Raw genomic sequence first — 25,211 nt, 5'->3', positions numbered from 1 at the left:
TTATCATTTTCAGCCCGTTTTTCAGGCTTGAGTATGTAAACTCTGACTTTTTTCTCCTTTTCTTCTCTTTTTCTCTGCCCCCCTGTGAAGGAATGGAATCCAAAACGTTGGATGTTCACTCCTCGCAGCAAATTCACTGTACTCCTTTTTACTTTTTTTCCTTATATATATATATATATCTTATATATATATAGATAATATATATATATATATGTATATATGTATGTATAAAATATATACACATACATATATAGTACCATTGAATATATCATATGTGTATATATATACGTACATGTGTATATAAATATATATATATATGTATATATCTATATATGTAATATAGCTGTATAAAGCTTGAATGTGGATTCATCCTTTAATTGGAGGTTTCCAACAAAAATTTTTACTGTTCAATCTTCATACTTTGCTCAGAGTTTACAGGTGTAAATTTGCAAAGATATAAAAGTAGTACTTGTATATGACGTATGATTAATTTATAGAATGAAGTTCCTTAAATCCCATCAGTTTTGTTAAGATTATATATATGCGAGTATATATATATATATATATATGTATGTATATATAATATATATATATATATTATGTATATATTATATCTATATATATGTATGTATATATATATATATATATGTATGTATATTATATATATATATATGTATTATATATATATATATATATGTATGTATATATAATATATATTATATATATATATATATATGATAATATATCTTATATATAATTTAGAAAAATGAGGTACACATATATATATATATATCTACTTACATATAAGAGACCAAAGTGTACGTATGCCACTATATGTATATAAAAAAGAATACAAAAAATGGGACAAGAATGCAACAGGTGGCAACAAAACATCCAGACAGTTAGATGATACAGAAAGGGACAAGGAAAAACAAAGACTGGTCATTTGGAGTTTTCTTTCCTCAGTTGAGTTCCAGATCATCTGTGCAGTTTCGGCTGGTTATACTCAAAACTGCTCCAATCTGGCTAGCCCCAAGGAAAATCTAAGCTAAAAGAAAGCAGCGAAAATATATGAAGACAAGGGCGGAAAGAAACGGAGAAATGGTACACAAATACAAATGCAAGCAACAGGACATTAACAACAGGTGTCTTTTGACTAAGGATGAATTAAATTAAGCTGGCATGTGTGGAAGTGAAAGGCATGGAGTTGAACCAAGAAAGAAAGGTCAGGCTTGGCAGAACACTGGTCACATGGAAGGAGAGGAGAGAGAGGGATCATCAGGGAGGGATGAGAAAGAAAGAAAAAGAAAAGGGACAGAGTGAAGTGAAAGAGGAGGGAAGGCCGGGAAATGTGAGAGGGGGATGACTACTCCACTAGCAATGTGCACCAAAGAAGAACAAAGAGCAGTGATCCAATTTCTATGGAAAAGGAATGCACAAACAATTGTGCAAGATGCAGTACTTTGCTGGGCAACAAACTAAAGCTAGTAATTTGCACCAAATGCTGAAGCCTATTGTTGAAGAAAGTTTTGTTGCTGCATAACAATGCACACCACCCACACACGGCCACCCAGAAATCATTAACCAATTGGGTTTTGAGGTGCTGGAACACCCTGCCTACAGCTCAGATTTCACCCTTTCTGACTATCATATCTTTGGACCACTCAAAGATGGTTTACAAGGCTGTCGATTTCCTATGGATGATGATGTGAAGGAAGCGGTGCATAAATGGTTGCACACCAACCGTAAACCACCTTCTTGGAAGAAATATGCAAGCTTATGGACTGCTGGACCAAGTGCATCAAAAAGGAAGGAGACTATATAGAAAAATGACATACATTGAAAAAACAAGAGTGTTTATAATTTTTGACTTTCTCTCACACACACACACATATATATATATATATATATATATATATATCTTTGCCAGAGCGACTAATGGGCTTCCGTGCCGGTGGCACATAAAAGGCACCATCCGAGTGTGATCTTTACCAGCGTCGCCTTACTGGCACCTGTGCAGTGGGCATGTGTAAAAAGATTCGAGCGAGGTTGTTGCCAGTACTGCCTGACTGGCCCCTGTGATGGTTGCACGCAAAAAGCACCCAATAGTCAATAAATACACCACACAACATATTACACCATACACCATCAATATGCAACCCAACAACGAACTCTCTTATGAGGACACTCTGAGTGGTTGGCATTAGGAAGGGCAGCCAGCTGCAGAAACTCTACCAGATCAAGATTGGAGCCTGGTGCAGCCATCTGGTTCGCCAGCCCTCAGTCAAAATCGTCTAAACCATGCTAGCGTGGAAAGCGGACGTTAAATGATGATGATGATGATGATGATGATGATGATGAAGGAAAGTTACATTCTAAATTCAAATTCTCCAAGGTTGACTTATCTTCCCTTCTTTCATAGGCAAAAAAATAAGTACCAGATGACCATTAGGATTGATATAACTATTTTATTCACTTCCCCAAAATTTCAGGCTTTGTGGCTATAGTAGAAAGAATTGGAAAGTGGAAGCTAAATGAGGATGATGATGATGATACCTATTTGTGCGTGTTTGTGTGTATATATAGTATATATATATGTGTGTGTGTTTTTATATATATCTATATAGTTAATCCAAACATGGAAGCACAAAAAAACACAACAACATGAGGACATGGAACAAATATAGTATTATTGGACACTCAGGAAAGAAGGAGGGTTTAACGTTTCGAGCGGAGCTCTTCGTCGGAAACATAGGAGAAGGAAAGATCTAGAGAAGGGAAGACAGAGGAAAAAAAAAATCGCAGTACACACACACACATATATAATATATATATATATATATATATATATATATATATGCACACATTTTGGTAAATGTAGTGACAATGATAATGATGACCACGAAGAATAATGTAGATGATGATCAAATGATCAAAGCAATCCAAAAAGAAGGAAAAAAAAACTGAGCTAAATGAAATAAACAAGTAAACGGAAGAAGTGAAAATAAGTAAGGGAGGAGAACTGAAAGGATGAAATAAGAAGAAAAAAGTAAAAGAAAAATAAATAAATGTAAGCGAGTATTTCTTTTGTAAGGTGATTGTATTGATTTTTTCATTCCTTCAGTACATCAACACCTTCTGACACCACTGACATAGCATGAAAGAAAGAGTAAGGAGCACACAGTACTGAATTGCACTGTTACACATTTACACACACACACACAAAACACATACAAACACAAACACAAACTTGCACACAAAGGCACACCAACATATTTATAGCTAAGGTATAGACATATAGAGTCAGATATATAAAAATGCTACGATAAACAGTCATATACGCCTAATAAAGATACACACAGCTTCAAACACACACACACGCCATGAAGATTATACATACAGACTATAAGATACATAGAACACACACATGCAAACTCAAAGACACACACATGCAAACTCAAAGACACACACATGCACCCACTCTCTTCACATACATATGTATGCAAAGGCACTTTCATATACACAGTAACAAATAAGCATACACATACTCAGGTACTTTTACATACACACACACAGAGCCTCAAATAGACACATGAAGATTACACATACGGACTATAAGATACACAGAACATCAATGCATGCATAAAGACACACATCACAAATGTGTGCACTCACTCTCTCCACATACATACACACACATACATAGGCACTTTCATATACTAATACACAGTAGTTACAGATAAGCACACACCTACTCAGTTACTATTACACACACACATACACACACACAGCCTCAAACAGACACTTATGAAGATTACACATAGGAAACACAGAATACACACACATGCATGCATAAAGACAAACATATATGTGCACCACTTCTGAAACACATACATACACAGACAGGCACTCTGACAAACAGTTGTTACAAACATACGCATACTCAGGCACTTTTACACATAAACACCCACCCACACACAAACTGTTCAGCATTATCCCTATAAAACCAATAGTCAATAAATACACCACACAACATATTACACCATACACAACAATATGCAACCCAACAACGAACTCTCTTATGAGGACACTCAGCTTGCAAGAAATAGAAACTAAATGTACTTTAAATGACGCCTTACTGCCTTAAAAAAAAAGAAGCAACACAGGATAATTTAGTCTTCAATATATATATATATATATATATATATATTATATTATATACACACACACACATACATACATATATATACATATATAATACACATACATACATACATATATATATATACACATACATACATATATATATTATAATACATAGATATACACACACCACACATATGGATTTATATATATATATATATACTTATTATTATTAAAGCTGCAGAAACTTTACAAAAATATCACAAAACACTGCTATTCAAAATTTCATGTTCCCATTTGTTGGACAGTTTAGATTGAGCATGTCTATATATCATGGAAAGTGGACGTTAAACAATGATGATGATATATATATATATACACACACATATATACACATATGTATGTGTATATACTTACGCGCATACAAGCATATATATGTATGTATACATAAGAATATATGTGTGTGCATGAGTGTGTGTATACATATGTATGTATGATACCAAACAATATCCAATACCATACCTCACCACACCAAAACTCACAAATCAACAAAAGAACTTCTTCATAGTCACTTGGCCTACTCAATATCATGTCGGAATCTCCTTTGGGAAACATCTGACTGTCTATAAAATGGTGTTGACATGCTTGCAACTCTAAAATTTATTACAGTAGTATATCATGTAATAAAGATGGTATATGGCCATGGCTAGAATTCCAGACTAATTCTTCCTTTGATCAAACTGCCTCTGTACTTACAGAGTCAGCTGCAGCAGAGCTGAACAAGTGTTAGTCAATGACACCACACTTCATTGCATCACACCTCCCTATACCAAATATCACCACACCATAATAATGTGTTACTCCAAACTATATGGGTATCAGAAGGATTTGTTTATCATCCACAATCTTTTATCTCTATATGCATGACTGCTTTCATCATTTCACAATGAGCACGGGGCTTCCTCTACAGCACAACAGGTATATCCACTCAAACCATACACACATTAAATCAGAATCCTGGCACTATTAAAGCAGACCATCATCTTATCTATCAACAATACTATATAGCCTTGTCCTTATCTAATCTTGCCATATAAGGGAAGACGCATCTTAAGCATTAGAACATAGGCACAGGTATGGCTGTGCGGGTAAGAGGCTTGCTTTTCCAACTATATGGTCTTGGATTCAATCCCAATCTGTGGAACTTTGGACAAATATCTTCTATCATAGCTACTAGCAGACTTGTAAATAGATTTGGTAGATGGAAACTAAAAGAAGCCCATTGCATCATATGTGTTGTGTTTGTCCCCTACCACTGCTTGACAACTGGCGCTGGTTTATTTACATCCTTGTAAACTTATTGGTTTAGCAAAAGAGTCTGATAAAATAAATACTACACTTAAGAAAAATAAGTACTGGGGTAGATTTGTTCAACTAAACCATTGGTTCTCAACCAGGGTTCATCTGATCATTGGGGGTCCACATAAGATCTTGATGCAAAAATTTATGTGTGATAAACTAGTTATACTTCTACAGTACACAAAATGTCATACAGTTCCTAATAATATCTAGTTACAAAAATATGATAGGCTTTTTTAAACATTGAATGGTTATGAGGGTCCAACTGAGCAAAATAGGAATGAAAGGGTCCAGAAGCAAAAAAATGATTGAGAACTGCTGACTAAACACTTCAAAGTGGTTCCCTAGCAAGGCTATAACCTAACTGATTGAAACAAGTAAAAGATAAAATATTTCATTCCTCGTATAGAGGAAACAAACCAAAACAAATAAATAATTGAATGAGTAGTGATGTGTTCTCTTTACTTGCTAGAAATAACAGTCAAATTTCCCATGAAACAATACTTCTCATGGGTTGGAGGTGGGTGTGAGGATTGAAAGAGGGGGGAAAAGCAAAACATTCCACTAATATATTTTTTGAGGGGAGAGGACAGTAGTGAGAGTTGGTTTTTTTTCAGTCTGAGAGCCATTGTCTTAAATCACACTCTACTGTTTCAATAATGGTATCGGATAGTATACTGAATTATGTAATGTGAGATACATGACACCTGAAAACAGAAAAACAAAAATACATAAAACCCCTAAAACAAAGACAAAATAGTCTTGATAGCTTTAGATTATGTCACTTTAATCAGAGCTGACAATAGATAACTATATATGCTACCACAAGCACTGATAAAATAGTGGAGTGAAAATAAGAAATTTATACTGTTATATGAAGAGCTTGGACCTGGGTTCAGTCCCACTACATGGCACCTTTGGCAAGTGTCTTCCATTATAGCCTCAGGCTTATTAAAGGCTTGTGAGTGGATTTATTAGACAGAAACTGAAAGAAGCCCATTGTATCTATATACGTATGTGTGTGTCTAAGTCTGTTTGTCCCCTTCCACTATTTGACAACTGGTGTTGGTGTGTTTACAGTCTCATAACTTAGTGGTTCAATAAAAGACACCAATAGAATAAGTACCAGTCTTAAAAAAAAAATCACTCAGCTAAAAGCTCTTCAAGATGGTGCCCCAGCATCGCCGCACTCAAATTACTGAAACAAGTAATAGATAAAAGATATATATATATATATGTATAGGAGAGGGCAAGCTTATAGGTGCAGGAGTGGCTATGTGGTTAGAAGTTTGTTTCCCAACCCCATGGTTTTGGATTTAGTACCTGTTTGGCACTTTAGGGAAGTGTTTTCCACTATAGCTCAAGATGACCAAAGCCTTGAAGTGGATTTGGAAGATGAAAACTGAAAGAACCTTATACACACACAAAGCACAATTTCATTTAGAGAAAGCGCTTATATTTTACCATCATCTTGCTTTTTGTTTCCTCTTTAGCTTTTTCACTGGATTAAAATTTATATTTTTACAAACTTAATAAAGCTATTTTATATTTTATTTTACATTGGTTGTTGAGATATTAGCAACAATGAAAAATTAACTACACTTATTTGCTTAAGCATTGATTTTTATTACCACTAATTTTTTTCAAAATTTAAAACTATATAAAGTATGTTTTTTAAAGAAAAAAATCCACATTAATAAAGAATGTCAATACAATGTTTTAAATGTATTTATATATTAAGAACGTTGATAAAGAACACAAATATTTTATATTAGTTTTTAAAATAATGAAAGTTACGCATATTCAATAATAAAGGGATTGCACTGTTTCATTCAGGGAAAATTTAAAATCCAATCAAAATATATTTATATACTTCAAAAGGAAACTAATTTCTCTCTCTCTCTCTCTCTCTCTCTCTCTCTCTCTATATATATATATATATATATATATATATATTATATATATATATATATATATATATAAAAGATAGTGCTTTATATATTTGTAAATGCACATGTTAAAAAACATAGAAAGATGTAAATCCCTTAACCCTAATCAGTTTTTGATTTGAAAATAATAAATTGAAAATGTTTTGTAGATTCTGAATCTTAGATATTCAAAGCATAAAAATCTAGAGATTTTCTTGATCTTTTTTTTTTTACAAAAAGACATGAAAAAAGTGAAATGAGAATTTTAAAATACCCATGCTTAAATGAACATGCCAAATTAGCTAACATCTGAATTTAAAATGTGAACTGTAATATTTTAATGTTACAAGTTAACATTTTATGCATGCATATTTAAAATAATAATGAACTAATTGTGTACAGTGCTCAGGTGCTCTCCAACAATTGAGACAGAGAAAAAGAGGGGACGGAAAGCAACAATGATTCTGTGAATGAACAAATGTTTTTGAAAGTCATGGGCATTGCACTGTAAGCATTTCCATAAGCATTGAAGAACTGAATTCAAAAAGGTTGCCTAAGTCCTTGTTGGAAAGATGGCAGATAATCTTGTGGGCTTCTAACAACTAAGCTATCAGATATTGAAATTTTAGTGTATCAAGTTACAGTAAAGCAAAATATTGACAATATAGTAACTGACATAGGGTATTCATCTGGACAGCTTTCAGTAGATTGATATTCTAGACAAAAAGTGGTCCAGACAAGAGATGTAAGCTTTAAGTGTGGAAGTACTGTAGTTACCTTAAAAGAGCCAGTGAGTAGCTGATAAAGGTTTTATGGAGTGGTGCTAAAACACCTTTGGCCTTTTTGATGATTTTAGAAATGTGATTCATCCATTGCAGATCATTGAGAGTAATGCCAAAGTCACATTCACCAGCAGACTTCGTAAGATTGATGTTGTGCAGTAAGTGAGTAAATTTTGGGTCTTTCTTCACAGAATGCACAGTGGTGCACTTGTCAGTTGGCAATTTCTTGCTGCACTGTGTCCAGGTTAGATTACAGGTGTGACCTGTAGCATCTAAAATCTGTTCTTTATTTTATGGTATAGTTTAATGCTGTGTATTTTAACACAGCAATATGCTTCAAGTTGGTATCTATTTTGTTAATGTATCAAACAAAGAACAAAGGGCCAAGAACAAATTATGTAAATTTAATAGAATAGAATTTTCTGGGGTTCATCTAGTTTATCTTCAATGTTACAAACATCTTCACATTATAAAAAATTATTATGATAATTACTGACCTGAAATTATTATTCATTTCATTTATGATAACATGTTAAAAATGACTTATTTAAAAAAAGGTGTGCAATGTTGCTTTTGAAATTTTGCTAGGTGATGTTGCATGCTGTCATGAAGTATTTTAGAGTTTCTTGCATCTGAGCATAACGTGGAGGACCTTTTGGATTTGGTTCATCCTTTTATTAGAATCTACACCAGCATATATTTTCAACACTATCATGGTAACTTCCTTTTTAACTTTGTCATCAATAACCAAACAATTTTCAAACTCTTTGTATATCATTTGGGATTCTATGGAGAATTTGTAATAAACTCTAAGTCTTTGTTTATAGGAGTTTCTATGCCTGTTGTACAACACATCAAGTAAGAAAATCCATTTTACTATTGCCTTCATGTTAGACTAACTTTGAACACTGAGTTCAGATAAAATTACTGTACAACGTTTATTTCAATAATAAGCCTTTAAAGCTTGTGTGATTGCTTGGTCACTTGGTTGAGTTAACACCATAGAGTTTGAAGGCAAGAAAATTGCTTTGTTTTTTAATGACAATTTATTTCTGTGCTATAGAATTTTGAACTAACAAGACAATAGTTCATATTAATTTCAAATCCCACTTAAATAATCAGTTGTTAAATATAACTGTAACCATCTGTACATTTGCATTAAAACAATAATGAGCAGACAGAATTTTGACACCTTAAAAAAAAAACATCCCAAAGATTTATTCTTTTTCCAATCACTAGAAGCTTTCATTTCAGTCCCTTCATATTTGCACAATAAACAGATACTTTTTCCGAGATTTAAATCCTTTGGCATTTACATCTTCAAACAAATAAGAATGCTCAGACATTGCACAAAAATAAAACCCTGCTTTGTTTGCATTGTAAATATTCCAAGAAGAAATTCAGCAAAAATCTTTTGCTATTATGCTTTAATTCATACTTCAACTAATAATAAATTCAGTACTTGTCCTTTATTACCATAAATGTATTTATACATAATATTCTCTTGCCTTTTCTACTTGTTAAACCATCCATCAGTTGGTGAGAAATTTTTGACAGCCTTCCAATGTTTTCTAATAGTTCTTGTAGAGACAAATATTCTAAGTTTCATATTTATTTCCATTTTCATGATGAGGCGGTGGCATTAACAGTCACCTTATAAACATTTCTATTCAACAGAAATAAGTGTAAATTGTAAATAAATTTGAAAATCACACTTTTGTTGTTTGGGTTCTCTTACAAATTTCATGAGAGGAACAAAACTTTGACAAACACACATCCTCCTGACCTTAAAGATAGTTGTTGAAATGGAGTAATATGTCTACTTTCCATTTGGTGAGATGAAAATACACACACACACACACACACACATAAATGTGCACATGTGTGTGTGTGTGTGTGTGTGCATATGTCTGTGCAAGTGTTTGTCTCCACATTGTCACCACTCGAGTAGCAATAATGTTTTTTGTCCTACATAAACAAAAAGTCTGGCAGCTCAACAGCAGTTCAATGTGAAGACATGGAATAAAGCACTTTACCTGAAAACAAAGGTTGACATAAAGATAATTATCTGGCTACAGAGTACTGCTTCATTCCACAACAGTATGGAAAAAGTGGACATAAAAAATAGTCATGATGATGATGATGATAACAACAACAATGGTGATGTGTAATATAGTGAGTTGCAAACCTTGAATTAACTAAGACTACCTTCGTAAGTGAGATGATCCAATAAAATCAGCTTAACAAAAATTTTGGAAAATTAAGACAATGTTGTTAAAGTAGATTTTGTCTTTGAAGTGGACTGATGGTAACTTTCTCATTTCTCTTGCTGTATTGCTATGTTCAGTTGGCCAGTGTTACTGAATCAAATCTCTCAAAAAACTTCTTATCAAAATCTTCAAATAAGCTGCTCATTTTATAATATCTTGCTATTTCAACGACCCTTTAGCATCCCCATTGTTTTTACTTAACCATGCATTAATTTGCAGTTTCAAAATGATGATGTGACTTTTATTTTCAGAATGATATTGAAGGGTAGGTCTGAGAGCCAGATCTGGCTAGTTTTGAACATACAACAGGTAGAATATACGGTCGGTTTTAATGCTAAAAGGTTAAGGTTAGGAATGAGTATGAGGAGGTGTGTATGTCAGGGTTCTTTTCCATCACACATAAGCCGTTGGTTAGCCTGAGGCAATAGTACAAGACACCCATGGGATGACAGACAGTGGAATTGAACTTAAAACCATGTGATAGTGAAGTGAACTTTGTAACCACACAACAGTGGAAGTGCCTCTATATCAAGCATATTACTTTGAAGTATTTCCCCTTCAACATTGCTAATACACGTATACATTCATACATACATACAAAGATATATATATGTATATATGTGTATATATATATATATATGTATATATATATATATATATATATATATATATATATATATATATATATATATAAATATATGAGGCATTAAAGTTACTGAGAGGGTTATAGCTCAATTGATTAGAAATAGAATTAAACTAGATGAGATGCAGTTTGGTTTTGTACCTGGGAAGAGTACCACAGATGCCATCTTAGTGAGACAGCTGTAGGAAAAGTACTTGGCCAAAAGTAAGCCATTGTAGTCAGCCTTTATTGACCTGGAAAAAGCTTTCAACAGAGTTCCTCGCTCTGTCTTAATCAAATCAAGAGAGAAGACTATGTTGATTTAGACATGTAAAGAGTATGAATGAGGACAGGTGCATAAAGAAGTGCCAGTCACTGAAAATAGATGGTAGCCATGGAAAAGGGAGATCCAGGAAGGCATGGGACGAAGTGGTAAGGACTGATCTCAGGATGCTGGGCCACATGGCGGAAATAACAATGGCAGGGCATCCAGCTGTGAAAACCTTGCCAAAACTGATCTCGTCTGTGCTTAAGCCACGTAAAAAACACTAAGTCCACTCTGCTGAGTGGTTGGTGTTAGGAAGGGCTGTAAAAATCCAGCCAAAATGGTTACAAAAGTCTGGTGCAAGCTTCTGCCAGGCTGGCTCTTATCAAATCATCCCACCCATGCCAGCATGGAAGGCAAACGATAAAAGATGATGATGATGATTATATAAATATAAATACACATACATAGAAAGAGGGAGAGAGAGTGAGTGAGAGAGAGAGAGAGTGAGAGTGAGAGAATATTTTCATAAACAAAAATGGAAGTGTCAACTAACTGAGTGACATATTTTTAGAAATTAAGAAAATTTCAAATGTGAGAGAATAGTAATGAAAGTAGCTTTAGAAAATGAGATAAGAAATAGAAGGGCAGAAAGTTGCCAGCAGCCACAACAGACAACTGAACCCTATAAAGAGGTAGATTTTGATCCTCTGTAGTAGCTGCAGGCCACTTTTTCCATCTATAGGATTTTTTTTTTCAGATTTCCTAAAGCTGTTTTTACAATTATTCTCTTCTGTTTGAGATTTTCTTAATTTCTATATAATTCAAATAGAGGTTATTAATAGCTTCATAAAGGGATAGTATCATTAATAGCTTCATAAAGGGATAGTATCATCCAAGGAAATACTAGTTCAATACCTAATATTTTTGTTGGGGAGGTTAATATCCTTAAAATAATAGGTTTATATATAAACCATGGTTTATAGTCATGTAAATGAAGAATAAGAAAATGGAGATATTGAAGTTAATAAGAGTTTATTATCAGCAGAAACTGATCATTATCTCTTACAGCTGTTTCAATTAAGCACATATTAAAATCATATTTCTGAGCTTAATCTCTTTAGAGAGGGAAAGAATATATCCTTAGATATATTAAGGAGGGGACCCCCTTTGGTCATGAATGACCATGGGATTGCACCTAAAGTTCAGGCAAGGTCGTTTGTGAAAGACCAGCAGTCGCCCATGCATACCAACCTCTCCTCTCCACACCATTGATGTTATCCAAGGGAAAGGCAAAGGCCAATACAGCTTGGCACCAGTGATGTTGCAACTCATTTCTACAGCTGAGTTAACAGGAGCAACATGAAATAAAGTGTATTGTTCAAGAACACAACATGCAGCCTGGTCTGGGAATTGAACTCACAACCTCCCGATCGTAAGCTCAATGCTCTAACCACTGAACCATGTGGCTTCACTACGCATACACACATACACACACGTATAAATATATGACAAAGTATAAACAACTGTCATTACATATTCTTTTATTATAGTAAGTTTGACTTACAGTTGTTTCTGATAGCCATTATAGCTTCAGTCATTGATTAGTTTACTCAATCAGCCCATTGATCGGTTGAGAAAAATATGCATGTATGTATATACGGGTGTGTGTGTATATATATTATTGTGTGAGGAAATAGCTATATCTGTGTGTGTAAGCATGCACATTTGTGTACTCATGTTAATTTGTCTGTGATAGAATATATAAATCTAGGTAAGCAATCAGTTCACCATCACAATGAACGTCTTGTCAATGAAGTTACACAATAAAACAGAACTGCAAGTTGTCATTAAAGACTTGCATTATGTAGCAAATTTAGCAAATTTATTAAATATTTTTTGGTTGTCCACCTGCTTTAAGTTCTGTTTATTTCTAACACTGACCAGGAAGGTGACAGAGAAAAATGAAGGCAGCTAAACAAAAGACTAAGTACCATCAAAACTAAATATTAAATTTATCACATCACTGAAGATTCTCTTTATAGGATTGACATAGAGAAGAAATCACTAAAAATTGATGAGTACATGTGTGTTTAATATTATATACATCCATTCATCAGTCCACACCAGGTATGACCTTCTCTCTCTTTCTTTGTGTAAGTGTGAATATATATATATATATATATATATATACACACACACACACACACATATATATATATATACACATCTGCACATATATTGGGTTGGTGCAAAATTATTGCGGCTTTTTTCAACAAATTTATTTTATTCAACAAAAACAATAACAATATTTAAGAAAAACATCTTTAAATGATGGTCTGACCATTTGCCAAGTAAATGGGAAGCAGTAATTGAAGTAGATGGTGAATATGCTCCGGAATAATCATTTAAAGATGTTTTTGTTACATGTTGTTATTGCTTTTGTTGAAAAATAATTATGCACCAACCCAATACATATATACATATATCTACACATATATCATCATCATCAACTCACATACATGCATACACATGCACACACATGAAGATATATATCTATGGGTGTGTATGAAATTTACAGATCCTTTTCCAAAAGTGATAGAGAAATTAAAATTACACACACACACCTACAATTGTATACATGCATGCATACATTCATTTTACATACACACATTTTATTAACATCTTACACTCTGGGACATTCCCATCAATCATATCTCAAATGGAGATAACAAGATTTTGACACCATTCAGAGCCAGTGCTGAGAGGCATTGGAGCTTTTAAGTAACATGCAAATTCTTTTAGACTGCATTTGTTTACAGCTGTTATTCATGCAACTACCTTATTAAAAGAGAGGTGGCTGCAAACATCCAACAATTATTTTCTTTTAAGTTTTGCAAAGGAGTAATTTTCACTCTCATCTTTCAGCCTTCTCTTATATATTGGCTGCCATATCCATAATTAAACCTTTTCTGCTTCCATCTAAATACAAATACATCCAAAGATATAAAGATATCAATATATCCATGAATACTATATAAATTTATTACTATGTATCAAACTCTGTGTGTGTGTGTGTGCATGTTGGCTGCAGTCCAGTGATGGAATCACATAAAGAAATAAAGAATACATCATCATCATCATTTAACATCCACCTTCCATGCTGGCAGGGGCTGGATGGCTTGACAGGAGGTGGGCACATAGAGAACTACACCAGGCTACTGTGTCTGTTTTGGCATGATTTTATGGTTGGATGTCCTTCCTAACACCAATCACCCAGCTGAGTGGACTGAGTGCTTTTTACATTTAGACATGATGTTAGTAGTTTTTATGTAGAAACACACACACGCGTACACTATCTCTGAGACCACCTTCGGTCATGACCGTGGGATTGCACCTAGGAAGTTACCCAACCAGGCACAAATGCAGGCAAGGTTGTTTATGGAAGACCAGCAGTCGCCCATTCACACCAGCCTCCCCTCTCCATGCCACCAGTGTTATCCAAGGGAAAAGCAACGGCCGATACAGCTTGGCACCTGTGATGTCGCAGCTCATTTCTACAGCTGAGTGAACTGGAGCAACATGAAATAAAGTGTCTTGCTCAAGAACACAACATGTAGCCTGGTCTGGGAATTGAACTCACAACCTCCCAATCGTAAGCTCGATGCTCTAACCACTGAACCATGTGACTTCACTATGCATACACACATACACACACATATAAATATATGACAAAGTATAAACAACTGTCATTATATATTCTTTTATTATAGTAAGTTTGACTTACAGTTGTTTCTGATAGTCATTATAGCTTCAGTCATTGATTAGTTTACTCAATCAGCCCATTGATCGGTTGAGAAAAATTGAACAACCTAGAGAATTAATGCTATCCTCATCAGTCATGGTATTCTGGTGAAAACCAAGCAGAACAATGACAAATTTCACACATACACACACACACACACACACACAGATATATGTATTTTTTAAAATAGCTAATCTCAAAGTAGATGATAAAGCTATAGATGATAGCATGTAAATATTGGGTTGGAAATAATTTTCAATAAAAGAAAAGTCCAAGGTTGCTCTGTAGGACTTGAACCAACACCTCTTGCAGACATGATGTCAGCAGTTTTTATGTAAAAACGCACACACATGTATATATATATCATCATCAACATTCGCATCATCATTTCACATTCATTTTCCTTGCTGGCATAGTTTGGACAGTTTAACAGAGGCTGGCTAGCTAAAGAGGTGCCTAGGCTCCATGTATGATTTGGCATGGTTTTTATGGCTGGATGCTATTCCTAACACCAACCACTTTACAGTGTGTACTGAGTGCTTTTATGCAGCACCAGCACAGGTGCCCTTAAGTGGCACTGGCACGGGTGCTTTTTACATGGCACCAGCACCCATGAGCCTGCAAGATTAAGAATGCACAACTGAAGAGGGATGCAGAGGACATGCCTATATGCAAGGACAACCATGATTTTACTTAGCTTGATGTATCTTCTCAGGCATAGCAAACTGCCAAGAATCCCAGTCTCCTGTCATCCCCTCTATGAGGCATGACATCTGAAGATTCATTCTCATCACATTGTCCCACATCTTCCTGGAGCTACTCCTTCCACATGTTTCCTCCATTTGTGTATGTGTGTGTAGCAGCATGTGTATTCATTCATTTGTTTATCTTTACATCAGTTTTCGATAAATATGTATTATCAAGATTTAGTTTTATAGCTGAATGCTGGCCCATATATGATATTTAAGTAAGAGATCTTATATTTCACATGCCTTCAAAGGCTCAAAGAAATCTCAAAACTCACTAAGAGAAGGGACAAAAATACCAATCATAGCTGAAGACTTTCTTAGAGAGCAAATGTAAAGAATCTTACAGACTGACACACACACGCACATTATATATACATAAATACACACACACACACACCCATGAAATATAGATAGACTCTTAAATAAATATAGTTATTATAAACAAAGATACAAAGATGAATCTCTCTTTCTCACCTCCTTTTTAAATATATATGTGCGTGTATTGCATAAATTATGGTACTGAAATAGAATTACAACTCGTTAATTTAGTCATAAATAAATAGATTTAATAAATACTTCTTGAAATATGCTTTACTTTAGTTAGTATTAAAACCATGTTCATAACCGAAAACACACACACACACACACACACACACACATATATATATATATATATATATATATATATAGAGAGAGAGAGAGAGAGGAGAGAGGGAGAGAGAGAGAGCTTTTTGGAGTGGTGGACAGACTTTATGTATTAAGAAAAAGGAGGTAGTCAGGATTTTGGATAAAAATTATTTGTTTAGCACTTTCATATATTTTGAGAGATCCATCATGAATGATTCACAATGAATTTCTCAAAAGAGATGAAAGCACTAAATAAATAATTTTTATCCAAAATCCTATCACCTTTTTGTTAATACACACACACACATACATTATTATTTAATAATACACATAACTCCTACTAGATGTGCTGGGTGCTATTTTCTTTCATTTGCCCACTCACATTTTTGTATATATACATAGATATAAATATATAAAACGAGGCAAATTTATAGAGGGGAAAGGAAAGGCAATTGCTAGAGTCCTCTTGCAAGAGCAAAGTTTGATGAATTTGAATCAAGTTTAATCAGAATTTAAGCTAACTTTTATAGTTGATTTATTTAATATATTGAGGTCTAAGCTTTTAGTATAACTGTTAAAAACACTGTGGCAGCCCTATCACTAACTTGTGAGTTTTAGCAATTAATATTTAAATATACTCGGTCAGTATTTTAGCATTTGTTTAACCCTTTGCCTGTCCTATGTATCACACATGTGATTCACAGGACATATTCCCCAGGTGTCCATACATCATGTATGATATATATTCCCAAATTTTATTCAACCACCAGAATAATTTGAGACATATGAAAGGAGAGCTTTTTATTATTCAGAACAAATGAAACAAGGGTTAACAGTCTGAAAACAAGCATGAATGTTTAGGACAAAATTTATAAAATTGCCTTGGAGAAAAGGGTTAACTTTTTATGTATAACTTGAAAATTTCAATTATATATAATAATTTGGCTTTTAGTTTTTTATCTGTTTCACTCATTGGACTGCAGCCATCCTGAAGCACTGCCTTTGAAAGTTTTAGACGTAAAAAAGGATCCCAGAACTTTTTTTAAGTCTGGTACTTATTCTATCAGTCTTTTTGCCAAACTGCTAAGTTATGGGGGCATAAACAAACCAACACCAGTTGCCAACAAACAATAGAAATACAAAGACAGACAAACACACACACAGAAATGATGATCTTTTTTCAGTTTCTGTCTACCAAATCCACTCACAAGGCTTTGGTTAACCTGGGGTGATAACAAAAGTTGTCATGCCCAAGGTGCCATACTGAACCAAAGAGAATGTGGTTAGGAAGTAAGCTTCTTAACCAAAAAACCATGTTTGTGCCTATCTGTAAATTTGGTAATTTGCTGTGTATTTTCTTTTTGTACTGAAATCATAGAATACGATATAGCAATAGATTTTATCTGTCATTGCATTTATGACTTAATTGAAATTATTAGATACATGAGACAATTGTAAGCATCTGTCATGTATATACAACTTCACTTTTGACAGTAAAAGTGAGACTGACTGGACAATCAATCCAAGTATCATTAAACTTTCATTGGTGAACATTCAATCCACATAAACTGTAATTGGAGTAACAGTTATTAATATTATAACTAAATCGAATAATTTCACTTTAAGGTATAAGCACCTCTACCCCAGGCCAAAGTGCAGGCATCTTGGCCCATGGTCTAAATCTAGCTATAAATTTAGATAAATAACTTCAGTTATTTCCTCACACTCCAGTGTAACAAACAGGCTTTTGGGCAGGCTTAAAAATAAACGATTGCACTTTATGTATGTATTGAATAAACTTTCTGTGGATTGTTACATATCAATATACATACACACAATTGTATGTCTAGAATATGTGTATATGTAAAATCAAAGTGTACAGTATTATATATCCATTATAGCTGATCTTACCAATCGGTTTTACACTATGAATTCCACTAGGGACTGTTACCTAATGCTCCGTTGTATCCCTAGTGCAAAATTAATTGGTAAGATAGGCTGTAATGGATATATAATACTCTACACTTCAATTAATATACCCACTCAATTGATAGATATATGGACTCTTAGATGACTTACACACGCACACACATGCATATATGTATGCTTATATGTGTATGTGTGAGTGCATGTATGGGGCACATTGGGTGCTTTAGGTTTTTTAGCTGAGAGTGTCTAAATATTGACTAAATTGAAGTCTCCACAGAAAACATGACTAATTATGTATGTACATGTAAGTGTGTGCACGTCAGTGTGTTTGTGTATGTATATGTATACATTTAAACACACACACACACATATATATATATATATATTAAAGACTCCGCCGGTTACGACGACGAGGGTCCCAGCTGATACGATCAACGGAACAGCTTGCTCGTGAAATTAACGTGCAAATGGCTGAGCATTCCACAGACACGTGTACCCTTAACGTAGTTCTCGGGGAAAATCAGCGTGACAAGGCTGACCCTTGAAATACAAGTACAACTCATTTTTGCCAGCTGAGTGGACTGGAGCAACGTGAAATAAAGTGTCTTGCTCAGGGACACAACGCGTCGCTGGGAATCGAACTCACAACCTTACGATCATGAGCCGAATGCCCTAACCACTAAGCCACGCGCCCTCACTTATATATATATATATATAAATATACACACACACAGGAGGATCAGCTAATTTTGATTTCATTCAACATATTTCCTCTGAGATTCACACACTTCAGTTTTTTTTAAGCCTTGTAAAAGAACTTGGAAGGTTAGACCTTCAACCAAGCCTTTCATAATACTCTTAAAGCCAGGAACTTTTCAGCACCTTCTTGTATATTTATGTTTGTATATATCTAGATATGTATCTATGTATGCATGTAATATATATATATATATATATATATATATATATATATATATATATATATATACGCATTTATAAAAACATATGGATATTTATATATATTTACAGATGTATACACATATACATACAGATATGTACACATTTTATATGTATTCATATACACACACGTGTGTGTGTGTGTGTGTGTTTTGGTGTGTGTGTTTGGTGTATTCAGAGTTGATCAATTTATAGAACAAAGTCTAAAGTCCAGTTTATTAATCATTTTGATTTGACAGAGACTTTAACTTTCTCCCGATCAGTTTGTTCTTTCACTTGGCTGAAGAAGCTGACAAGATGAAAACTGAAGCTCCTATCAACTCAAAATGATAAATATATTTCAATGTTGTTTTTGTTGTTTCTCTATAAATTGATCAACAACTCCAAATCTAACATACACACATATGAACACACACACACACAGAGTCGTATATAAGTATATATGTCTGCGTATGTGTATGTATATATATATATATGTGTGTGTGTGTGTGTATATATATATATATAGAAAGAGAGAGAGAGAGAGAGTGATGCAGATATATATGTATGTATACATATATATGTATCATGTATGTATGTGTATATATATATATATATATCACTTGTTGGTTGAGTTAAAGGACTTGAAATTCCTTGCTTGTTCTCTTTTGGCACCTGATATGATGAAATTGGGAGAAATTCACTGAAATACTTAGGTACCTGCTTTAGGACTTCCCGGGCCTATTGCCATTTTTACTGAATCTCAAAAATACATGGATTTTATTTTCCTAGTGCCAGGGGGCAGATTTTTAATTCCAAATAACAAAAGTAGATGTCATGTCAGATATTATCTGTCAGTCATTCTATGAATGAATCTATGCTGGTACTTGAGCTTATCAATCCTGAAAGGATGAAAGGCAAAGTTGATGTAGGTGGGATTTTTACTTTAAGGCATTTTCTAACCGATGCATAAATGATTCTATCACATTATTCATACACACACACACACACACATTATTTACCCATCAACATTCTTGTATAGTTTTGCAGATACATATATTTATGTATGTGTGTGTTTAGAAGTCTATACACCTATGTATGATTATGTGTATATAAATATGTGTGCATGTAAATTTATACATATTTGTATGTGAGTGTGTATCATAATCATATTTGCCATCATTTAAAGTTCATGTCCCATGTTGGCATAGGGTGGATGGTTTGTCTAACAAGTAGAAAGACTGCTTTGTGCTCTACTGACTACTTTGGAATGGTTTCTACAACCAGAGGCCCTTCCTAACATCAACAACTTTACAGCATATATTAGTTATTTTATTTTTTTGTGGCATCAGCACTAGTGAGTTTGCTATGCACCTTGTAAGACTACAGATCCCTAGAGGAGATGAGGTGTTTAGCCCTTTCGTTACCAACCCAGCTGAAACTGGCTCTGGCTCTGAGTACAAATGTCCTGTTTTCATAAGTTTTGAATTAAAATCTTCCACCAAACCTTAGTTACAATTTATGTTCTTAACACTAGCTGAAGTTATTTTACTTAATTCTTTGTTATAATTAAAATAATTGAAAGAAACACAGAGCATCTCAAAATAAATACAGTAACAAAAGGGTTAAATTTGAGAGCAGGGACTAGGTTAGAAAAGGTTTCTTGTTGAAGGGGCTATTCGCATTTTAGAAAAGAGGCTGTGGATGTCAGGAATGAAGAGATGAAAATTGTAGTGATGAGGTGTCTGTGTGGATCCTCAATGTACAAGGTGAGTAGAAGTGAGTGGGAATAGAGCACAGAAGGATGGGGAGTGTAGGTAGGTAGAGGTTGCAAGAGTGTATGAGAAATTAAGAGAGGGGTGTGGTGAGGGGGTTGATATAAGGAATAAAGAACATGTCTTGAGGGATAAGAAGGGAAGTTAGGGAAGAGTTGGTGACATATTTAGAGACTGGACAAAGGATATGTGTGTATGACTAATGATGCATTGCAGTGAATAATTACAGAATAGTAACAATGAAACAGTACAAAGTGTAAGAATGAGAATGGGACAAAGGTAGTATCTGCTTGTATAGGTTGCAAGAAAGTGTGTATGTGTGTGTATATATGTATATATATGTATGTGTATATATATATGTATATATATGTATGTGTATATATATATGTATATATATGTATGTGTATATATATATATGTATATATATGTATGTGTATATATATATGTATATATATGTATGTGTATATATATATATATATATATATATATATATATATATATATATATATATATGTGTGTGTTTGTGTGTGTGTATATATATATCTTTTATCTTTTACATTAGACTGCAGCCATGCTGTGGCACTGTCTTGAAGAATTTTGGTTGAACTTATAAACTCCCAGTACTTGTTATCTTCTTGTAAAGCCTGGTACTTATTATATCAGTCTCTTTTGCTGAACTACTAAGTTATGGGAATGTAAACACACTAACACCAGTTGTCAAGTGGTGGTGGGGGTCAAAAACATACACAAAGAGCCACACACACACAAATCCATGCATGAGGCCTTGGTCAGCAGGCATGTTTACCAAATCCATGCATGAGGCCTTGGTCAGCCCAAGGCTATAGTAGAAGATACTTGCTCAAGGTGCACCATAGTGGGACTGAACCTAGAACTACGTAGTTAGGAAGCAAACTTCTTACCACACAGCCACACACATACATGTACACACACGTACACACACACACACATATAGGGTTTTATTCAGTTTCTGTCTACCAAATCCACTCACAAACCTTTGGCTGGCCTGGGGCTATAGTAGAAGACACTTCCCAAGGTACCACACAGTAGGACTAAGCCAGGAATCATGTGGTTGGGAAGTAAGCTTCTTACCACATAGCCATGTTGTGTATTACTTACTGCATGTTTGTACATAACTTGCACAGCCCTCACAAGCCATTTGTCTATGCCTATTTTTTTTTAATGACCAAAGAATTACTGAATGTAGTACTCTGTCAAACACATACACACAATATATACACATATGTGTATGTGTATATATACGGGTGTGTATATATGTGTGCGTATATATATACACACATACACACACACATGTACATATATATACATGCACACACACTTTCACACACACACACACACCACACACACACACACACACACACACACACACCCTCTCTCTCTCAGACACATGCACATGAGATATATATTACTTATATCAGGCAAATCTAAGGACAAAATGAGTTGTGACTTGTTTGAAATGGAACCATCCCATTCTTCTAACCACCTTCATTCTTAGTAGTGTCCTGGTGTATGTAGCCATTTTATGAGAAAAATTTCAAAAGCACAGGTGTGGAGTAACAGAGGTATGGACATGTCTTCAGAAGAAGAAATGAGAACGCATAACGATATTAAGACTATGATCTGAGTGATATGAGAGCATTGTCTAGAGGTAGGAAAGCATTTCTAATGACAAAGTATTTCCATGTAGCTAGAATAACACAACATTCTGGATAGTAGCAGTTTTATTATTGTTGTTGTAATTATTATTATATTTGTTGTAAATTTCCCACTAGTTGTTTGTTGTTTTCATGTGTATTTTATCTTTGCACTACCCCCCACCCCACCCCACATCTTTGGCCCTTATGCTCAATAAAGAAATCTTCTAATATCATTTTTAAATACTGTTATGTCTGTACACACACACAGTTTTATGTACATACATGCATATATGAAAATTATATACATATTTAAATACATATTTATATATAACAGATATATATGTATATAATACACACACACACATAAATGATGTTTTTGTGAAAATGACATGTGAGTGTATATACACAATTATGAATATATACATGCATACATAAATTGATGCATACATACATATAATATACATGCATTATACACACACACACACAGATGAATATATCTATGTGTGTGATGTATAAGTGTGTGTATAAAAATATATACATACACATAGACACATATAATATACCACACAAATTTATATATATATATATATATATATATAATACACCACACAAATTTATATATATATATATACTTATGGACACTTATACATACTACACACACATACATGTATTCATCTATGAGTGTGTCTGTGTGTCTGTAGATGTGTCAGTGTGTGATATATGTATATCTATATATATGTGAATTATTTTATGTATGAGTGTATATATTCATAATTGTGCATATACCTATGTATTTATATACATATATATATAGACATCATTTTAACGATGCTTGTACATTTGGGGTTTTTTTGTTGTTTTTATTCTTTATTATTTTTTACCCTAAAATATTTTCTCCCTCTCATTGTATTCCTATGCCTGTGTTAATATTAATCTTTGGGTAAAATAAAGAAATTATTCTTCTAATTTATATATATATGTGAATGCGTATGTGTTTGAGCATGGTCATTAATTGTCTCTGTATATGGGACAGACAGAGGTGTGATTTGTATTGTCTTTTGTTGATCGATGATTTTTCTATACCCATTCACCAGTGTATTTAAATGATTTTTATTTGTGTAGCGCTTTTGGGAAATATAGCATAACATTGTTTACCAACTGTCCTTGAGGCAGATTATAAAGAAGTCATTATTATCAATGTCATTGTCGGTGTTGTGTTATCATTATTATTTTATTTTTAATATTTTATCATCATTACTGGTAATTATGATTGTCATGATGACAGATAATCAAATTAAATGATGGGGTTACTGAGATGGAGTTGCATTGAAATAAAAGGTTTAAAAAAAAAAGAAAATATAAAGAACAAAATTAAAGTAGCTGTGTAAAGGGACGAAGAGCTAAGCTATTTACTAGGACCCTTCCGTACCCTTTCCCCTCTTAACTGTAAATGATGACAATAATAGAATACGGCATGCATGAGAACTATAAATGTACAATAACTAGAGCAGTAACAGAAATGTTGGCATTAAAAATAACAAAACAACATGAAAATAACAATAATTAGTGATTTCTTTGTAATAATGAGAATAACAACAACGAAGATGTTACTAATGTTGGTATGATGTTTTTGACAAGGTAAAAGGCAAAATTGTGTGAAAGGTTGGGTATAGTCAAGTGAATATATCTCAGTATATTACTGGTACTTATTTGATTAAACCCAGCTAAAAAAAAATTAATTTCAGTATTTTCCACAGTAACAAAAAAAAAAAAAATTAAAAATACAATAAAAAACAATGCAATAAAGTGAACATTATAAAAAAATTAATTTTATCACAAAAATGACATGAAGACAGAAACAATAATAATGAGAATAAATTCTTTGATATAATAACACCTGTTGTATTATTAGTATAAATAGTAGTAGAATTTGTAGTACGAGAGGAAGAGTCAATGAAATGAATGAACAGATAAATAAACAAACAGATGAAGATGTATTGAAGAACTCACAGAGAGAGTGATTAGCTCCACACCTCGTACACACTCAGTACAGCAGCTTTCGCCGAGAAAATGTTAACACTCATCGAATTGATGTCGATTGAACGAGTAAAGAGATGCTTAGAATTATGCTTGTGTGAAGCGGCACGTCTGAACCTAGCTTGGAATATCACATGAATGCTAAGAAGAGCTGAGAAGAAGGTAGGGGGAGTCTAGAAAGAGTAATTCCTTTTTAAAACAATCACTTGGGGATAAAGAAAAACAGAGTGAAAGATAAAATCTATAAATACAACTAAAATCTGATGTTGAATTTATTGAAACGTGAATGGAAAATACATATTTTTGAA

General features: G+C 33.7%; 1 protein-coding gene across 7 annotated transcripts in view; it reads right to left on the bottom strand.

Annotated features, from left to right (window-relative positions):
- Positions 1 to 25,211, bottom strand: part of LOC115216192 (cyclic nucleotide-gated cation channel beta-3-like) — a 495,037-nt gene that overhangs the window by 183,808 nt on the left and 286,018 nt on the right. Inside the window, exon 1 of one of the 7 annotated variants that reach the window (XM_029785404.2) lies at positions 24,877 to 25,013. The exons of the other annotated variants lie outside the window; for them this stretch is intronic. The gene's annotated coding sequence lies outside the window, so the exon portion shown is untranslated. Of the gene's footprint in view, positions 1 to 24,876; positions 25,014 to 25,211 lie in introns of those variants that run through there. 7 annotated transcript variants of the gene reach the window in all.

The sequence above is a fragment of the Octopus sinensis genome, linkage group LG1 (assembly GCF_006345805.1).
Source record: "Octopus sinensis linkage group LG1, ASM634580v1, whole genome shotgun sequence".
Classification (NCBI taxonomy): Eukaryota; Metazoa; Mollusca; class Cephalopoda; order Octopoda; family Octopodidae; genus Octopus; species Octopus sinensis.
Note: the sequence above shows the minus strand (reverse complement) of the source record. Positions and strands in the feature narration are given on the sequence as shown.